This window comes from Xyrauchen texanus, chromosome 29 (assembly GCF_025860055.1).
Source record: "Xyrauchen texanus isolate HMW12.3.18 chromosome 29, RBS_HiC_50CHRs, whole genome shotgun sequence".
Classification (NCBI taxonomy): Eukaryota; Metazoa; Chordata; class Actinopteri; order Cypriniformes; family Catostomidae; genus Xyrauchen; species Xyrauchen texanus.
In genome coordinates, this window is record NC_068304.1 from 4,517,703 (window position 1) to 4,535,014 (window position 17,312).

The following is a 17,312-nucleotide window of genomic DNA, read 5'->3' on the forward strand; positions in this document are numbered from 1 at the left end:
AGTGCGAGAGGACGCTTGTTCCACCAAAACTATACGGATATACCCCAACCAGAAACCATGGGTTAACGGCGATGTTCGCGCTGCACTCACTGCGCGGACCTCCGCTTTAATTCTCCTAACACGGAGGAGCCGTAAACAAGCCAGTTATGCCCTCCGTAACACTATCAGTGCAGCTAAACGCCAGTACAGGCACAAGCTTGAAGGCCAGTTCAACACCACTGACTCTAGAAGTATGTGGCAGGAATTAACACAATCACGGACTACAAGCGGAATAAAGTCTCCGCCATGAACACCGCTGCATCTCTCCGGACGAACTTAATACATTTTATGCTCGCTTTGAGGACAGTAACACCGCCTCGCGGAGAGAGCACTCGCTGCTGACGCTACAGAGGTTGATTCACTCTCCGCCTCTGTTGTGGATGTAACCCGATCATTCCGACGGGTGAACATCCGTGAAGCCGCGGGTCCAGACGGCATTCCGGCCGCGTCATCAGAGCGCGCGCGAATCAACTGGCTGGTGTTTTTACGGACATTTTCAATCTGTCCCTCTCCCTGTCTGTAGTCCCCACATGCTTCAAAAACATCAACCATTGTGCCTGTACCGAAGCAAGCTATAATCACATGCTTAAATGACTGGCGTCCTGTTGCTCTGACCCCCATCATCAGCAAATGCTTCGAGAGGTTAATCAGAGATCACATCTGCTCTGTTCTGCCCCCTCTTTGGACCCATTGCAGTTTGCCTACCGCAACAACCGCTCCACTGATGATGCCATTGCATCTACAATACACACTGCTCTCTCCCACCTGGAAAAAGGAACACATATGTGAGAATGCTGTTTGTAGACTACAGCTCAGCATTCAACACCATAGTGCCCTCCAAGCTTGATGAGAAACTCCGGCTCTGGGCTTAAACAGCTCGCTGTGCAGCTGGATCCTGGATTTCCTGTCAGGCAGACGTCAGGTGGTTAGAATGGGCAGCAACACCTCCTCATCACTGACCCTCAACACTGGAGCCCCGCAGGGCTGTGTTCTCAGCCCACTCCTGTATTCCCTGTACACACATGACTGTGTGGCAACACATAGCTCCAATGCCATCATTAAGTTTGCTGACGATACGACGGTGGTAGGTCTGATCACTGACAATGATGAAAGAGCCTACAGAGAGGAGGTGCACACTCTGACACGCTGGTGTCAGGAGCACAACCTCTCCTCAACGCCAGTAAAACCAAGGAGCTTGTTGTGGACTTCAGGAAGAAAGACGGAGAACACAGCCCCATCACCATCAATGGAGCACCGTGGAGAGAGTCAGCAGCTTCAAGTTCCTCGGTGTCCACATTACTGAGGAACTCACATGGTCCGGTCCACACTGAGGCCGTTGTGAAGAAGGCTCACCAGCCTCTTCTTCCTGAGACGGCTGAGGAAGTTTGGAATGAACCACCACATCCTCACACGGTTCTACACCAGCACTGTAGAGAGCATCCTGACTGGCTGCATCACCGCCTGGTACGGCAATAGCACCGCGACAACTGCAAAGCCCTGCAAAGGGTGGTGCGAACTGCCAGGAACATCATCGGAGGTGAGCTTCCTCCCTCCAGGACATATACACCAGGCGGTGTGTGAAAAAGCTCGGAGGATCATCAGAGACTCCAGTCACCCAAGTCATGGGCTGTTCTCACTGCTACCATCAGGCAGGCGGTATCGCGAGCATCAGGACCCGCACCAGCCGACTACATGATAGCTTTTTCCCCAAGCAATCAGACTGTTGAACTCTTGATCTATCAGGATCAATAATTAGCACTGCACTTTATTAATCTATAATCTCACACTGGACTGTCAACATATTCTCCTCAATACAACTGCTATATATATATATATACACATATATATTTCATATACTCCCACTTATTGTATTGTATTGTATATTCTGTTCTATATTCTGCATTGTATATAATTATTGTGTTGTGTAAGTATGTGTACATCTGATTTGTAAATTGTTTTGTGTAAGTATGTGTACATTTGATATGTAAATTGTTTTGTGTAAGTATGTTGTTTATTGTAATTGGTATATGTCTCGCCACTGTCATGACTGCTATGTTGCTCGAACTGCACACAAGAATTTCACCTACTGTTGCACTTGTGTACATGGTAGTGTGACAATAAAGTGATTTGATTTGATTTGATTTGATTGAACATATGCATAATTTGTAGTATTTACATTGAGTTTATATTAATTATAACAAATGTTAAAATGTCTATTTAATAGTGGCTGTTCAGCGAATGTGTTTCAGGTAAGTGGTTTATTAACACATCCGTGCTGTGTATTGGAATTATTCTGATTGTAAATAACAGAACAGGTATTAAAAGAGACTTAAATCAATGAAAATCGATTGGATCTCAACTTTAAAAAAATAATTGTCTGTAGGCTTTATTAAATTATATACTGTGAATGAGCATGAAGAGGTGAAAAGTACTAGGTAAAACCATTTTTTTTTATCAATGTGATGAAACCATTTTATTAACCATTAACATAGAGAACATTGAAGGTTTGATCGATTGACCTGGAGGGCCTCCCAGAAATATGTCGAGCGATCTCATCTGTGGAGGAGAAACTTTCCACCATGATCACAAGGTGATGTCGGCCGAAAGAGAGCTACAGGATAACCCAGAAGGAAAGGAATGGTAGTGAAGTTTTTGGACGGGCTTATTTCTAATTTGATCAACACAGTGGGCTGCAGGTTCGAGATAGAGTGAAAAGACCCTGAACTTTCATGACAAGATTCTTGGGGTCGGCTGACAGAGACTTTGTTCTATGAGCGGTGAGGAATAAAGGCAAGTTTTGCTTGGAGGACAACAACGTCATGGTTTTTCCAGACTTTGGTAGATCTACTCATGCGAAGCAGGACGTAATCAAAGAATGTAAAAAATTGCTACACCAACATAAGTTAAGCTGAAAATTGACGGCAAGGATGGGCAAAAGACTTTTACATACCCACGACAAGCTATGGCTTTCATTAAATCAATGGATTGTGTGGGTAACTTTGCCTGCACTCGATCAACAATACAGACTACATATAGTGCATTTTACCGATACAGCCTGAGAGGGTTTGTTGTTCTGTTGTCAGCCCACTCTTCATACTCTTTTTTTTTTTTTCTTTCTATATTTTCTCACTTTGTTAACTTGTTGTAGAGTTCATTTGCTCACATTGTGGGTTTGATGTCATTGTTTACTGGGGTCTATTTTATTTTTCATTTTTTTGATCATATTTATGTCGTTTAATGACTTATGTTAAGAAAAAAGGGGAAAAAACAACAAAGCAAACAAAAAAAAACAAACAATTATAAATATAAAATGGAATATTATATTTATGAAATATTTTTACTTCATCAAACACTTTAATATATATATAAAAATCACCAGATATGAGCAATCTGGTAGCTAATATTTATGCACCCAATGCTGATGATCAGAACATTTGTATAGATCTTGAGGCTAGGCTACAAGCTGCTGAGATCCTTCATGATATAATTTTGGGTGGAGACTTTGGGACAGTATTTTAATGGATCCAGTCCTTGATCATAGTGATACAAAGGTACGTCGACCCTTTACAGCAATGTTGACACTAAAGATGATGTGTAAAAATCTTGGTCTTATAGACATTTGAAGACTTCTAAACTCATCTGGGAGGGACTACGTCATTTTTTTCATAAGTTCAGTAAGATTTAATCTTAATTAGTATATATATATATATATATATATATATATATATATATATATATATATATATATAACTTATTCCATCTGCCACTGACTGCTCAGTTGGGAACATTTTAGTTTTAGATCATGCTTTGGTGTGTTTAGAGATTTTGCCACATACAGAGAAAAGCAAATCATATAGATCAGGGGTTTTCAAACTTTTTAATCACAAGGACCCCCAAATATGATGAATACATGCTGGGGACCCCATTACCTAAAATATAAAGGTAACTATGTATATTTGAATAAATAATTGTATATAATGTAAAGACATATTTAAATTCATATTGCAATAAACGTAAATATGAAATGCTGTTTCAATAACAATTTTATTGAATTATTAAATTAATTTATATTAATTTATTATTAATATTAATTTATAAAATTACTTGGCAACTCATTATAGCCAAAAATAATTCTCACAATTAACAATTGTATGTAGCTTCTGTAGTTTTTTGTATTTCTGAACAATTAAAAAATATATACATTAACTGAACAGGGTAAATTTTTTCACAGTATTAATGCACTGGTAGATGAAAAGTTAAACCTGAAGGGCAGCATTTGCATATTCAAACATGTGAATCAAACTAAACAACACCACATTCACTGATTCAAGATGTCCTAATGGGATGGATGAGCCTGGTGGCTTCTACACAGTTTGTTAATGCGTGGTTTCATTTTAGTGAGAGCCAGGCTCATGTCACTTTCGACCTCCAGACGGGCACGGTACTTGGACTTAAGTACTTTCAGTGCTGAAAATCCAGCTTCACAAAGTAGGTTGTGGCAAATGGTAAAAGACACTTTATTGCCTTCTCAGACAAAAACAGGTTAGTCCTTTCTCACAGACATCCAAAACTCTGACAGAGGAAGGCAGGGGAACTTTGTTTTCATCTCTCCCTCATTTGTCAAATCAATCAGTTGCTCTTGGGCTGCTAGATCCAGACGAGTGCCAATCCCTGGTGCAAAAGGGTTCTAGTCCAGGTGGGTGTTGTTCAAATCTGGGAAATATTGTTTAAAATAGCCCTGAAGATGTGACAGGTGAGATGATTAGCAGTGGAGGAGATGCACTCCTGGTTATAGAGAGAAAACATTTCTGTAACTCCCTCTTTCAGTTTGCTTTCCCACAGAGATAACTTTTGCCTGAACGCGCGCACCTTATCTTGTGCGTTCACTATGTGAACATTGTGCCCTTGCATGCTCTGATTGAGGACACTGAGATGCTGGAAAAATCTGCCATGTATGACAACTTCAGTATCCATGAGCCATCTTCAAAACAGCTGGCAAGCTCTGATTTTTCACCAGAGAGAAACTCTCTCAGCTCTTTGCGCAGCACATACACGCGATTTAACACAGCGCCACGGGAAAGCCAGCGTACCTCTGAGTGAAGCAGCAAGCTCTCATAATCAGCACCCATTTCTTTGCAGAGTAAACCGAATAGTCTGTGTTTCAAGGGGTGTGATTTTATATAGTTCACAGTTTTAACTACATCCCTCAGCACGAGATGCAAATCATCATCAATGCGTTTGGCCACAAGAGCCTCACGGTGAAGCATACAGTGTGTGGCAACAGCATTGGGGGCTTTCTCTTTGATCAGGGTCACCACACCACTGCACTTACCGGTCATAGCGGCAGCACCATCAGTGCACACTCCAACACACCGAGACCAGTCTATTGAATTGACCGTCATGAACTGATCCATCATATTAAATATGTCCTGCCCTGTGGTTCTGCCTTCAAGGCTTTCACTTGTTCTAAAAGCTGTGTCTGCTATCATTGGACATGTCACCTATGTGTTTGCTCACTCTATTGTCCGACAAAGGCACACAATCTACTTTTCGTGCCACTTCCTCTCAAAATAACTCCCTGACAATGTCTTTAGTAGCTGGTAATAATAATGCTTCGCCAATCGTGTGCGGCTTCTTAGCACGCGCGATGTGGAGTGATGCCAAATATGATGCCTTTAAACTTCTCTCAGGGACCGATTCTTGCTGCCGAAAAGTACTAGTCTGCCGGGCCAAACACAACTCCTGATGTTTGAAATAGTCAGTGGACTTTCCTGCCTCACTGGGATGTTTCTGCTGTAGATGGCGTTTGAGCTTGGATGGTTTCATGCACTCATTGGAGAGAATCTCTTGACAGAGAACACACTGGGGTCTCTCGGCTCCCTGCTTTAACATACAGGTAAAACCAAACGTAATGTAAGATTTGTCATATTTTCTAGTTTTTTGTTTAGCGTTCGCCAAGTCAGATTGTCACAAACTGCATGCAGGAGCTGATTATACAAAAATCTTTCCATCATTTGTAGAGCATGTACTTAGCCGCTAATTGCTCCGTTCACCTTACTGTAAGTGCAAAACGTAAATAGCAGTATTTTGGGATAAACACGTTACAAGGAACCACTCTTATACATCATGAAAATGTATGTTGATTTGGTTATTAACATCTTTAGGTTCAAAAATAAATTATGTAAAAAATTTTAATCTTACATATGTTTTGTTTTTCTGTCAAGTTTTTCGCGGACTCCCTAGCTCCCTCTTGCGGACCCCAGTTTGAAAACCCCTGATATAGATGATGCTTTAATACATCCCTTCTACAGGACCAAGCATTTTAACAAATGTTAAAGATAGATGTTAATGCTTATGTAGAAACCAATTGGTCCTCAGTATCCTCTGTGGTCGTGGCATTGGAGGCACTTAAGGCAGTTCTTTGGGGCCAGATCATTCAATATGCCACATTCATTAAAAAGATCAAAGCACTGGAACTAATGGAATTGGAAAAAAGAGTTTAAAATTGCTGAAGCACTCGAATGTCATATAGTGGTCTTTTAGAGTTAACTCAGCTTAAATATAGGTACAATGCAATTTTGTAGAGTTTAGGTAGAGTTTTGGTTATTCAAGGCAGGCATATTTTGATTCGGAGGAAAAGGCAGGGAGACTTCTTTCCTGATACATAATACAGAGAGAGCTTTTTCCACCATTCCTTCAGTGAAGTCTTCTAGAGTCAAAATATTTCCTTCTCCCACAGATATTAATAGAGTCTTTAAAAATGATATTTCGGTCTTTATAGTTCCACGTCCAAATCTTCCAATAAGGATATTAGCAACTTCATAGAGCCATTAGAACTTCTTAAATTGACGAATGAGTAAAATATTTTCTTGAATCAGATATGACTTTAGAGGAGCTTGTTAAGGCAAATAATGCCTTGCCAACAGGTAAGCACTGGGGCCAGATGGTTTTGTCACAGTATTGTTTTGGTCTGATGTCACAGAACTGGGTCCACTTATGTTAGAATTTTTCACAGAGTCATTAAAAAAGGTAAACTACCGCTAATCATGATGCAAGCCCTGATCAGTCTCATTCTTAAAAACAGGGCTCTACTCTACACAGATGATATGTTATTATTTGTCTCTGACCCTAAATTATCTATGCCTAGCCTCCATAGAATTATTAATACTTTCTCCAAAGTTTCAGGATACAGGGTGAACTGGTCTAAATCGGAAGCTCTTGCTCTGACAGCAAATTGCCCGGCCATGGCTTTCCAACCTGGGGCCTTTCAATGTCCCAAGCAAGGCATTAGGTATTTAGGCATTTTATTTAAAGCACATTTGAGAGATTTAGTTAGAGTTAATCTTGACCCATTAATGAAAATTTTCTCGAGTGATGTGGATAGGTGGGCTTCACTACATCTATTAAATTGCCTAGCGAAGCAAAAATGCATCCTATTATTTCACATTCACTATGGACAGGTTTCTTGCATGTTCAATTCTGATACTTACCTAAATTTTTCCTCAAGTATATGGCTGAACCCCAAATTGTGTATTAACAAGTCCCACTTTAGCTGGAAAGAATGGATTGAGAGGGGTGTTGCTACACTTGGGGACCTTTGAGATCATTTGAAAATATTACCCATCAATTTGGGATTTCTAGGTCTCAATTTTTCAGGTATTTACAGTTGCGCCATCTACTTTGTACTATTTTTGGTGGTAGTACACAACCCCTAAAGCTGCACACACCCTATGTATGGTGCTCACAGCCTTTGGAAAGGGGCATGAAGCGTCACTGTACTATTCCTTGTTGATTCAGAGTCTTGGTGAATGGGCCTTAAATGCTCTTAAGAGGTTTTGGGAATGAGATTTGAACATGGTAATGGAGGATGGGGGGGGGGGGAGGGGGGAACTATGTCAAGCGCACCTTAATTAGTTTAAGATTTTGCATCGTTTTTATTGGACTCCCACTAGATTCTTGAGGATTGGTTTAAAAGACACCTGCCTCCTGGTGATGGCAGTTGGAGGATGGAGACATGGCCCTTGCTTTGTGGATCTGCAGTAAGACTCAGGAATTCTGGTTAAGAGTCCAGAATTGTATCTGTTTAGGTTTTAGATACTCAAATTTCATTCTGCCCCAGACTATGTATATTGGGTGATGGGGTGGTCATTAAATTAGTTGACAAATATAAAAAATTCTGGGTCAAAACTAGTGTAATGATTGGCAGATAGATATTTCTAAGAGGATGGAAGTCAATTGGCCCCCATTTCACATATGGTTCACCGAATTGGGAAGGGTGGCAGAATTTGCCATTATTAGCCTTTCTGGAGGGCTCTCATTGAGGCACATGTAGAGAGAAACCGAATTGTGGTGGTAACTGTAAATTCTATTCTTTGTGAAATTCTATTCTTTGTGAAATTCTTTCTTTTCTCTTTGTTTGTTGGTTTATATATATTTTTTTTATGTTCTCAAATATTTCCTTTTTTTGTTTGCTTATATGTGTGCATGGTGTAATTTAGGCTTTGACCACAGAGATATTTGATGAGGGACAGGGTGGGGTTGGGGAGGGGAATAAAATGGGATAAAATATATCTCTGTGTATATTTTCAGTTCATTCCATATTTCACATAAGAATCAATAAAAATGTTAATAGCAAAACAAAGAGAACATTAATGTAGTGTTACCAAATATCCAAAATTTCAATGTGGGGTCACTCTTTGTACAGTATGTTGTGTGATGCATTCAAGAAACATTCTCTGGGAACAACTCTTAATATCACATGCAATGTTGCTTTTTATGTGATTTATTTATTGATTTATTTTTGCCATGTATGGAAAGTTACCAGAATTGGCCTCTTAAAAACTATTTGTTCATCCAAATTGCTCGGATAGTTTCAAAGCACAAAACATAAAGAAGGTACAATCATTTATATATGAATATAATGGTAGAAAAGTGAAAAGAATATAAATATAGAGAACCTATTATTAAAGACAACATATACTGTATATATATATTTTTTTTCTTTTACCTTGTGAGCAACCCAGCATGTGCAAGAGTCAGCTAGAACTTAGTAGTTTGCATAAGGTCATGTTATCTCTGTGCCATTGGTGCCGATCAAATCACATCCGTTGATAAAGATCTCAGAGCCTTTGAGTGGACAAGACATGATGGCTGCAGTAAGACGGTGAGTAAACCCAGAATTATACCTAAAGCAACTCCACCCCACTGACCTCGAGTAATCAGAATGTGGTTTAACTGAGGCTAATGCTACTACCTTACAAAAATGAACTGCAGAAAAACGCAGTCTGATTGAAGTAGTACTGCAAACTATGAAGTAAAAAATTAAGTTTTGTGTAGAACAATAATGCTGTACTGCACAATGTCAAACTGTTATGCACTTACTGTACAATGCCTTTTAACTGCAGTACTGATATAGTACACTGCCGTACAATTGCAGGTCAGTGTAGTATTACTATAGTTCAGTGAAGTGGATCTGCATCCCACACTGGTATAACAGCAGTACATTGCAAAATAATAGCAGTTCAATTTAACAGTAGTTCAATTTAAAATCAATGCAGTAGAGCTGTCGTTTGTGTGTTTTACCTTAAGTTCAGTGCAGTTAAACAGCTGCACTGCATTAGCAGTAATGCAATTGCAAATGCAAGTTCTCTTCCGTAGGAACTCGAGCTGTGTAATCGCTATGGGACACGTCTGAGTGTCACGTGCTTTCCATCTCTTCAAAGTGACACGTGGGTGCTACCAAACTGTTATAATGGAAACAGATCTGCCTTCTGATGTTGGGCTTTCTGTTTGGACAGGTGTGTCACCACAAGGTGATAACGATAGAAGCCTCCTCTATGGGTTGGGCTCTGTATATGAAGGTCATCCAGCCTATGGGGTTTGGACAAGACAGAGGCAATGTTGGCACATACACTGTTTGGTGATGTTCAAGATGCTCCTGGCATTAATGTTTTTCCTCCTGGAGTTTCAGGACAGCTATGTCCTCATCTGGTCGGACAACAGAATGGTGGTGTCCTATGTCTGTCGTTAAGGAGGAGTGCGCTCTCATGCCATACTGAGGCTTGTATGTCACATTCTTCTGTGGCAAGGGACAATGTGCTGTTTCTACGAATCGAACATGTTCCGGGCCGGTTGAATTTTGGGGCAGATCTCCTGTCCAGACAGAGCTCAGTGCCTGAAGAGTGGACATTTTTGCTTCTTGGTGTACAGTGCAAGGTGAAGTTGCATACCGTGAATATATATTGTTCCATAGTGATTATGCAGCTTGAGTTCCTACAAAAGGGAATATCTTGGTTATGCTCCACGTAACCCTGATTCCCTGAGTAGGAACTGCGAGCTGGCCATACTCTCTCTTAATGGTGCCCGTGACCTAGCTCCCTAGGGGCATCAATTAAACACCATCAGCCAATAAATTTGCCGTGATTTTATAAGGGCTTCAGTGAGACGTGTCCTATAGCGATTATGCAGCGTTTCGGTCCCACTCAGGGAACCAGGGTTACATGAGATGTTTCAGATTGAACACTAAAGAGTCTTAACTAGGGCTGTCGAAATGAACGCATTTGATTATTTTACAATGTTTGACACATATTTGTTTTCAAACGCGATTTAACGTGAACCAAGTTCACACACACTACAAACAAATACACAGCAGCAATTCTGAGTTAGTGATCAAAGCGATGGAGAAACCTCAACCCTTATGTGGTGTTCGGGGCAAACTGACCCATTTAAATTTTTAGTAAAAGAAAAATGATACAAGCATAAAGTTTTTTAACCTGAAACTCCATGGCCTTGGCTTATTTTCTGTGAAGAACATGTAAATGAAAACGAATTCATTGAGTACTCATGCTACAATGCCCCCACACATTCATGTCCTTCATACGATATTCAGGTCAATTTGACCTGCATACATACAGAGACATACAGAGACACACAGAAACAAACAAGCACAAACACACACACACACACACACACACACACACACACACACACACACACACATACACACACAAGAGTGGGGAGTTCGGTCATCCTAAGAACCCGGAAATTTGCTTCTCATGTGGTCAGTCATGTGTAATATTTGTTTTAGGGTGTGTACAGTTTAGTCGACTAGTCGGATAGTTCTGCCACTAGTCAACACACTGGGTTTGTGCCTACTAGTCGAGGATTACATTAATTCAGTTGCACTTGTTCCATATGGTGACTTCAAGAGGAAAATTCCTGTCCACAGACTGTGTTCTATGTATTTTGTGAAAATACGTTTTCAAATATAGGCTATGAAATTATATTTGGAATTACACTAAGGTGTAAATAGGGAGAACACAGTGCACTTTGCTCATGCTTTCATTTCTCACGCGCTGAGATGAGAGCGCATCATCAGTTACGCACATGCTCTCTCTCTTTCTCTCTCCAGCACTCAATCAAACACACAAACAAGTGCATAGGAAGAGAGAGAAAAGCCACACATATACCACATACAGCAAAGAAAATTTTGACATTTCTGAGAAAAGTTAGGTTTTAACCTCTTTTTCTTTTCTTATACGTAAGTTTTCCCACTCAGTGTGGTGGAGCAGGGATGTAACTTTATTAATGTGAATAATTTTCAAAATTTCTATGCATGCACATTAACATAAATCTTGACAAATAGTAGCCATACAGCACTTGGCAGAGGTCAAAAAGGTTTTCCAAAGCAGTAGGTAATTCGGCTTGGAATTTTCTCATGGGTTTTGGGAGGAAAACACCTACATTTTGGATTCGGATGGCAATAAAATCACTGACTAGCCCTGGTGAATGCTGGAATTACCTTACATCCTCATGTAAAACAATTAGTATCCAAATAGGGCTCAAGACGCAGCGCTTTTCATGATGAGTTCAAAGCGGTGCGAATCATGGGAAGGCAACTTCACGATTGCTGGACAGCCACAGCCTATCGAATGATTAATATTTTGGAGGATGGGGGTTTAAGAGATGTAATGTGCATTGCAATGGATGCGCAACCTATGTGAACAAGTTCTTAAAGGGTAACTAAACCCTAAACCAACTTTTTTTAGTTAATGATCTGTAAGCATGGGGCTTTATTAGTACTGGTCATTGATTCAAGTAATTTTTTTGACATTTGTGTATAAAGTGTTTTAATTCTATAATATATGGTGTAAAAAGGTCTGAGTTCTGCCCTCTTCAGGTTGAACGGTGGCTACTGCAGTTGAATTTTCCTATTGGCTGTTTGCGGTACTTTGTGACGTAAGCGGTGACAGCTGACGTAAGCAGGTTCCAGCTCACCACGCCAGATTCATGTACATGACGTCTTGCGACCGTTTGAGGAATAATAATAACCTAGAGTCTGACAACAGCTGTCAATTAATCCGTCACTACGAGTCTCAGGTGCCCCCCCCCGCACTCGGTTTGTTCCCTCTATCCCCGCCGGGGTCTGCCCACTTTTCCAGCATTTTCAAATATTTCTAGTGGGTGGAGTCAGACTCTGAGCAGGTGTTTAGTTACCCTTTAAAATGTGTGTACCTCCCACTTAGACTTTGGGAAACAATTAATGGTACTTGGTGCTATTTTAATGCATTTCTATCTTTATACTCTGAAAGGCTTTGCTTGGAAAATATTAATAAAACTAAATGCATTTCGACAAGAAAATTATAACTATATTTCATATATCAGTCATATTTCAGCATTTTCAAAATCTGGAGAGCCAACGCACTTTGGGGCCGATCAGGGGCAGACTGTCCATCGTGAGAACCGAGCGGGCCGGTGGGTTGCCCACGAAACAGGCCAAATCATCCACTATAAGCTAAAATAAGCAGCAGCGTTATGCAGAACAAACCACAAAACAGTGCCGTGACATGCAGAAAAGGACAGCGAATACTGTCACCCCAAACTGCCATTATGCCTCCAAAAGAAGCGATGTTGCTAAATCACTAACAAATCATAAATGGAAGCGCAGCGTAGTTCTAGCTGGAAGACTAGCAGCTGTACATCATCACATCATTAGCTGGGTAATTCCCAGCCAATCGCATGTAAGCCATTGCTTTATAAGTCTGCTCACAATCTATCACATTGCTGTTTAAGTGTGCTAACACGACAACCTCCACCACCCCATCACCACCAGTTGAGCCCTGTTCCGCACGGAGGTAGGCTCCTCGCCCCTGCCTCCTATCTCCGGCAGGACATGACAGTTCCGGGTACAACTCCCTCGGACCGCTGGACGGAGCCTACGCCAAAGAGAGAGACATTACTTTCTGTTTTACATTTATCAAATAAATGGCAACTTAAACTTCACTCAAGCCTGCATGTCTTCCCGATTTAACTAGTGTTACCTAAAATATGAACTCGTGAACTTAAGGAACAAAAATAAAATACCAAAATTAAAGAACCTTATATAAAAAAATTTATTTACAACAAATACAGATGTCAATGCTACTGAGCGGGACCCAAAACTCCCATTAGGGAGTCACAGATTTAATGGGTTTCAATGGGCCATGTGTCCACTAACTCTAACAGACATAATCATGCAGATACCATCAAAGGAACGAACATTGCAAAAGTGTTGCTATTGCACACTTTTGTTACCTAAAATGTTATGAATTATCGGAATTATTGAGAGTTTATATGCAGTTTGATAAACATGTCATTACACAATTTTGATTACATTTTAAGGGAAGTTGTGTATTTTTTAAAAAATCGCCACTGTCACACGGGAAGTCTGCAAGTTGTTTCAGAGTTCTGGTATTCTAGGATTGGCCACATTATGCCGACTCTCATCCTTTAAGAAGGGGAAGCTTTTATAGCATTTAACACTTTAAGTTTCACCCAGTCCCTCACACCATGCTTTTGTTAGGCTTTAGAAAATACTTTTAAAGTACTTTTATGTCATTATTTGTTCAATTATCGAGACTCTACTTTTAACACATCTTTTGTACTATTGAAAATATTATTGTGGCAGGGCGGAGGGCGGGGTCGGGTCGTGATCGCAGAGGATCGTGCGGGAGAGAGAGATGGTTTACGGACATGTGTAAAGGGGTTAATGCAGGGGTGTCAAAGTCAAATGGACGGAGGGCCAAATAAAAAAATCAGCTACAAGACGAGGGCCGGACTGTTCGAATGTTCATTGAAAAATTTTTAAATGACGCATATAGTCTAGTGAACCTAATTGAACCTACTGAAAACCTAACAAATATATTACAATATGATCAGATAAATAAAGCAATATTTTCTTATGGCTCTGTCAGTAATCTTTAATTTTCAACAGACACAAAAGACAAATTTCCTTTATATAAATATCCCCATAACATGAACATTAAATGAAAGAAACCGGTATTCAAGGCACCATCAGTAGACTATATTTTCTATTTTAGCAAAAGTGGGCTAAATTTACTTCAAAGAAAAAACAATAATAGCAATTTTCTATCATCCACTCAACTGAAATATTTTTAAAATATAATTGGATTGAAATACAAAAAAATAAAGTGCAAAAATCTATTAATCAAAAACAACACTTTGTTTAAGGAGAAGTAACATGCAGTGAAAACAAATATTAAATTTTAACTTTTAAACTTGAACTGAGTAAAAACTCTAAATATGTGATTGCACAGTAATGTTCACTTGTTTGAGGTTGAGGGTGATACTTGGTGGTGTCCCATCTTTTCCACAAGTTCATCAATGTTCGGGGTAAGGCTCTGAGCTGAAGAAATCCTCAGAATTGAGTGGAGGTGTTCAGCAGTAAGTCGACTTCTGTGTGATGTTTTGTTCAGGTTCATCAAAGAAAACAGTTGTTCACACAGGTATGTGCTGCCAAACATAGACAACGTTTGAGCAGCCTGGATGCGCAGCTGGGGCATTGTGCCGGGGAGGAAACGGGCTGAACTCCGCAGCACCCACTGCCGCATATTTTGCCCTCAGTGCATCATTGCATTGGAGGTCAATCAACTCCATTTGGAGGTTTGGTGGTGAGCTTTCCACGTCAACAGCAAATGGGTTACCGAGCAGTTCCAACCTGCTTTTTTGTGCTTCAAAGTCAGCAAATCGGCGTCGAAAGTCAGCGGCAAGCATACCTATTTTATCAGCCAACTGTGTGCTCGGGAACGCACTGGTAGAGAGCTTCTCTTTCATGGTCTGGCAGCTGGGAAAGTGGCTCAAATTTTCTTTCCGCGATCTGCGTCTCCCACAGAGTCAGTTTGGTTTTAAATGCCTTCACTGTACTGTACATATCAGAGATGACACGATCCCGACCCTGCAGCTGCAAGTTTATTGCATTCAGATGACTCGTAATGTCACACAGAAAAGCCATTTCACACAGAAACATTTCGTCTCGGAGTTGTGTTGTGTCTTTCCCTTTGCTGTCCAAGAACAGACAAATCTCCTCACGAAGCTCGAAACATCTTTGAAGCACCTTTCCCTGGCTTAGCCATCGCACCTCTGTGTGATAAGGCAAATCACCATGCTCCGCTTCTAACTCCGTCAGAAATGCCTTGAACTGGCGGTGATTCAAACCTTTGGCTCTGATAAAGTTAACTGTGCGCGTGATGATGCTCATTACATGCTCCATTTTCAAGGCTTTACCGCACAACGCTTCCTGGTGTATGATACAATGATAAGCTGTCAGCTCACCTGTCGCGTTTTCCTCTTGCATCTTTTCCCGTATCTTCGCCACCAGTCCGCTCCTGTGTCCACACATCGCAGGTGCTCCGTCGGTTGTCAAACCCACGAAGTTTTTCCCAAGGCAGCTCCATCTCATTTACACATCTTGACACCTCTTCATACAAATCATGCCCCGTAGTTGTGCCATGCATAGGACGTAAAGCCAAAAACTCCTCTGTCACGCTTAGGTTGGAGTCCACTCCGCGGATGAAAATTGACAACTGGGCAATGTCAGAAATGTCGGTGCTCTCATCCACAGCCAAGGAATATGCAATAAAATCTTTTCCCTTTTTCACAAGCTGCTCTTTTAGATTGATGGACAACTGGTCTACTCTCTCGGCAATGGTGTTTCTGCTCAGACTCACATTTAAAAAGAGTTGCCTTTTTCTGGGCAAACTTCGTCACAAACTTTAATCATGCAGTTTTTGATGAAATCCCCTCCGTAAATGGCCGGGCTGATTTAGCGATCTCTTCTGCCAAAATAAAACTGGCCTTGACAGCAGCCTGGCCTTGTGATTTGGCTTTTTGAACAGAGCCTGTCGAGATTTGAGGCCTCGTTTTAATTCCTCTGCCTTTTGTAGCCTTTGTTCCATGTCCATATTCTTGTTTTTGTCCGCGTGTTTCGTTTCATAATGTCGTCTCAGATTATACTCTTTCAGTACCGCCACACTTTCTCCACACAGAAGACACACAGGTTTTCCAGCTACCTTCGTGAACATATACTCCGACTCCCACCTTGTTTGAAACCCCGGTTCTCAGTATCCACCTTCCGCTTTGCCATTTTTGATGGGTATCTGAAAGTTAATTTTACTGTGATGCTGACGACTGCTGTGCCAATAAATATTGAAATGAAGCAGCCTACTGCTCGGTGCGTCACCTTTGCATTGTGGGAAATGTAGTATTGGTGCGTGTAAAAGATCTGCGGGCTGCCGGCTTGCTGCGGGCCGGTTCTAATAATAAATCAAGATCATCCCAGGGGCCGTAAAAAACCTTCTTGCGGGCCGGATGTGGCCCGCGGGCCTTGACTCTGACATATGTGGGTTAATGGAAAGGAGGAGGCGAGAACCTGCTTGATAATATAAATAATAGTTTAATTGGTAAACTTAAAAGACAAACACACACGACAGTCATGTCCGTAAACGATCTCTCTCTCCCGCACGATCCTCTGCAGTCGACCTTTATCCCTCTCGGGAGGCTTGATTAGCCTAATATGGGACCGGGTGAGTAATATCACGACCCGGCCCCACCCTCCGCCCTGCCACAATTATATACAGTACACTATACAATAGTATAATGCAACAAAACTAGTATATAAATATAATAAATCACATTGCGGTTAACCACACGATATCTGAAGATTGCCAAGCCTATGATGGAGTTCTCTGAAATAAGGTGAGAAAAAAGTTGCATTTCTCTTATGAGGCTGTCCTTATTGTTTAGTGAGTTTGTCACAGATTCTCTTGGTTATTGGTTTTCTGGACACTTTATGTTTAGAGCACAGCATCATTCAAATATCAGCAATGATACCCATTCATTAATCATAATCAAACCCTGACTTAAGGAGGATATATCTGTTGATATGACATCAGGTATCGCACAGGTTCTGGCCCAAATTTCACCAGAGCGTGGGACTC

At 40.9% G+C, this 17,312-nt stretch overlaps 1 pseudogene; it reads right to left on the reverse strand.

Annotated features, from left to right (window-relative positions):
* Positions 1-14,639: 14,639 nt before the first annotated feature.
* Positions 14,640-16,459, reverse strand: LOC127623325 (general transcription factor II-I repeat domain-containing protein 2-like; annotated as a pseudogene).
* Between the last annotated feature and the right edge of the window lie 853 nt (positions 16,460-17,312).